This window comes from Lampris incognitus, chromosome 10, assembly GCF_029633865.1.
Source record: "Lampris incognitus isolate fLamInc1 chromosome 10, fLamInc1.hap2, whole genome shotgun sequence".
Lineage (NCBI taxonomy): Eukaryota > Metazoa > Chordata > Actinopteri > Lampriformes > Lampridae > Lampris > Lampris incognitus.
In genome coordinates, this window is record NC_079220.1 from 16,085,648 (window position 1) to 16,090,250 (window position 4,603).

The window sequence follows — 4,603 nt, forward strand, 5'->3', positions numbered from 1 at the left end:
ATGGAAACAGTTTTGAGTCTGCTTCCTACATTTTAGCACCTCGGGTCAGGCTTCCCCACAGTTGGTGGCAGTGGTAGGATCCAGGCCAGTAGGAGGCAGGGAAGGAGTTGTCAACCTGAGAAAGGAAACTTTAAGCAACTGGTGTGCCAGGGGTCCATGGTGTCCTTGACCAGCGTGGGGTAACGGTCGGCTGTCAGATCGACTAGGTTGTGCTGAACTGTCCAGTCTTTGGTGACATCCGGTGTGGAAGCAGTCTGACAGGGGTGCCAGGATGGAGCAGAAAAGCAAGCAGCAGGAGCAGAAGTGAAATCGAGTCTAGCAGCAGCTTCAGCAGGGGGTGCAGCAGGACCATCAGGAGTGTCCGCAGCTGTTGGAAGGGGCAGCAACCGTCCCTAACCCCTCTACTGAGCTCAAGGCAGAGTACTCTGACAACCAAGCTATTTGGGAGAGGCCTGATGCCCGACCATTGGGGGCATCCAGTGGGGGTAACATTTTAGTCGGGCGAGGTTTCCTGACTGGAGAGGTCCAAGGATTCAGGATGTTGCTGACTTCCTGTCCCGTGACTCTGAGGAGTAATGGTCTTAAGGGTGTGTGTGTGTGTGACAATATACCATTTGACCCACCAATCAATCATTACCAGGTGTTGGCTTTCCCTGCCACGGTGGTGCTGATAAGCAGTTGCTCTTGAGTTAGGGTTGTAGGATGTCAGGGTGTAGATGTATACACACGATGTTAATTTAAGCTCAATTATTATCGTTACTTTTTCATAATCTTGTTTCATATGTTGCTATACCCTGTAAGTAAATCCTTTTTGTTATATAGAAACAGGTTTGAGTCCGCCTCCTACATTTGAGCTACTCAGGTCAGGCTCCCCCACATTTGGAACCAAGAGGCGTGGCGGAGCCTGACCTGAGTGGCTAAAATGTAGGAGGCGGACTCAAACTGCTTCTATATACTTATTTATTTACAGGGTGTAGCTACATGTAAAACAAATACGAACAAATTAACAGTTAACTAAACAAAACTCAACTCCCAAAAATTGAGCTTAAATTAATATGAACCTCTTTATCTGATTGGTCAGACAGAAAATTCAGTAGATTCAATGGTTGGCCGTTTTTGTTTTTGTTTTTTGAAATACATCCTGCTGGCTGGTCTCGTGCTATACCTCTCTATCTACAATGATGTTTACAACTGGACAATAATGAATTTCTCATCTCATCTTGTCTTACGTCTTACTTTACTGTATGTATGTATTTATATACACTACCGTTCAAAAGTTTGGGATCACATTGAAATGTCCATATTTTTGAAGGAAAAGCACTGTACTGTTCAATGAAGATAACTTTAAACTAGTCTTAACTTTAAAGAAATACACTCTATACATTGCTAATGTGGTAAATGACTATTCTAGCTGCAAATGTCTGGTTTTTGGTGCAATATCTACATAGGTGTATAGAGGCCCATTTCAAGCAACTATCACTCCAGTGTTCTAATGGTACAATGTGTTTGCTCATTGGCTCACAAGGCTAATTGATGATTAGAAAACCCTTGTGCAATCATGTTCACACATCTGAAAACAGTTTAGCTCGTTACAGAAGCTACAAAACTGACCTTCCTTTGAGCAAATTGAGTTTCTGGAGCATCACATTTGTGGGGTCAATTAAACGCTCAAAATGGCCAGAAAAAGAGAACTTTCATCTGAAACTCGACAGTCTATTCTTGTTCTTAGAAATGAAGGCTATTCCATGCGAGAAATTGCTAAGAAATTGAAGATTTCCAACACCGGTGTGTACTACTCCCTTCAGAGGACAGCACAAACAGGCTCTAACCAGAGTAGAAAAAGAAGTGGGAGGCCGCGTTGCACAACTGAGCAAGAAGATAAGTACATTAGAGTCTCTAGTTTGAGAAACAGACGCCTCACAGGTCCCCAACTGGCATCTTCATTAAATAGTACCCGCAAAACACCAGTGTCAACATCTACAGTGAAGAGGCGGCTGCGGGATTCTGGGCTTCAGGGCAGAGTGGCAAAGAAAAAGCCATATCTGAGACTGACCAATAAAAGAAAAAGATTAAGATGGGCAAAAGAACACAGACATTGGACAGAGGAAGACTGGAAAAAAGTGTTGTGGACGGATGAATCCAAGTTTGAGGTGTTTGGATCACAAAGAAGAACGTTTGTGAGACGCAGAACAAATGAAAAGATGCTGGAAGAATGCCTGACGCCATCTGTTAAGCATGGTGGAGGTAATGTGATGGTCTGGGGTTGCTTTGGTGCTGGTAAGGTGGGAGATTTGTACAGGGTAAAAGGGATTCTGAATAAGGAAGGCTATCACTCCATTTTGCAACGCCATACCATACCCAGTGGACAGCGCTTGATTGGAGCCAATTTCATCCTACAACAGGACAATGACCCTAAACACACCTCCAAATTGTGCAAGAACTATTTAGAGCAGAAGCAGGCAGCTGGTATTCTATCGGTAATGGAGTGGCCAGCGCAGTCACCAGATCTGAACCCCATTGAGCTGTTGTGGGAGCAGCTTGACCGTATGGTACGCAAGAAGTGCCCATCCAACCAATCCAACTTTTGGGAGCTGCTTCTGGAAGCGTGGGGTGCAATTTCTCCAGATTACCTCAACAAATTAACAGCTAGAATGCCAAAGGTCTGCAATGCTGTAATTGCTGCAAATGGAGGATTCTTTGACGAAAGCAAAGTTTGATGTAAAGAAAATCTTATTTCAAATACAAATCATTATTTCTAACCTTGTCAATGTCTTGACTCTATTTTCTATTCATTTCACAACATATGGTGGTGAATAAGTGTGACTTTTCATGGAAAACACAAAATTGTTTGGGTGATCCCAAACTTTTGAACGGTAGTGTATATATATATATGTAACCCCTTTTTCACTGGCGGGCAACGCCAAGCACATTTAAACAAGACAAAAGCCTAATGCTACCACATACTAAAGTGTTACAATACAAATCAATAGCGCAACAGGATCCTGAGTTCTCAGCGGTGGAATGGTGAGCTGGCTGACGGCTCTTGGGTTTAGTGTATGAGTTCAGAAAGCGCACGAGTATATACCTAAAGTAAGACATTTTGACATGTTGACATTTTCTCAAAGTCCCATTTACAGTGTCTAATGCTTGTGGGTTTCATTTATCAACTTCATTTACACTGTGATGGCCTGGCGGCCTGTCCAGGGTGTCTCCCTGCCTGCCGCCCAATGACTGCTGTTATGGGCTCCAGCATCCCCACGACCCTGACAGCAGGATAAGCAGTTTGGACAATAGATGGATGGATCGATAACATCAAATGAATAAAACTCAACTCATAGCAATTGAGCTTAAATTAACAAATAACTGAACAAAACTCGTGCACATCTACACGCTCACGTCCTACCCTAACAACTTAAAGCTACTGCTTAAATACGGAGTTGTGCAGGCTGCACCACTGTGGCAGGGAAAGCCAACACCTGGTAACAATTAAGATGGTGGGTGCCTTCTCACCCATGTTGTCACACCAGCTATTATTATCATTAGTAGTAGTAGTCATAGTAGTAGTAGTAGTATATAAGTTTTGGACCCATCCCCCTCTACAAGCTCCATCCATATGGACTTTTATCTGCACCTTAATCCTTAGATGTTAGTGAGACATTCTCGAATAAAACTTAGTATAAACTGCTTCGTAAAATGGCGTTGACTTCTTCGGACTGAGCCCCTCTCCCCAGCCAAAACCAGACAGCGCAATATAATGAGGGAGACAGTTGAGAGGGAATCAGACAAACGCATCGCAGTGTCTTCCCAGCATCAGCGTGCAACACGACTTTGACGCACCACACGGAAATCAGTTTTTCGGATGTCACGGATTGCGGGAATATGACAATTTGACCTCCAAGTTCATATCTGGACGTTTGACTGCAACGCATTGCATCCATCAGTTTTTACCAGGCTGTGCACGCCCCCTCCAAAACCCCCCGCTCCAGATCACACCACCACACACGTGCCGTCCGGGGCATCTGATGATGGTTGTCGCATTACAGCCCGTTCTCTGCAGGAACCAATGGTGTCGTGAATCAGGAGAAAATGTGGATATATTTGGGAATAGTGGGCTTGCAGTTGGTCCATGGAATGCACCGACAGAAAAGAGTCCAATAGCAGTCAAACGAAATGGCTTGTGGTTATTGTAGTGTAGGTTTTATTTAAAAAAAAAAGTCTCTACACAAGGTTCCAAATAGCATTGCAACCAGAGGAATAGAGCGAAAAACACTAAAAACAATGCAAAAAATAAAATGTCACAAACGATATTTAGACCAGTAACTTAATGTTTGCATATATTCTTGCCGCTAGACCTCATACCGTGCACAGATGACACGTAATAGTTCAGCGTTACAGCTAACGTGAATGTTGTAAAGACAGGCTTCCTCTTCGTAAATTTCATTTCATGAATAAGTTGCTCATTAAAAGCAGACTTGAAACAGATTGTCCATGGGTAAGTCTACCTTGGTGCGAAGGAGCGGCCCCCCCCCCAGTTGACAGACGTGGGCAGAAGTACACTACATATCCCAACATACACCGCGCTGTGTTTGAGGTGTGCGCGAGA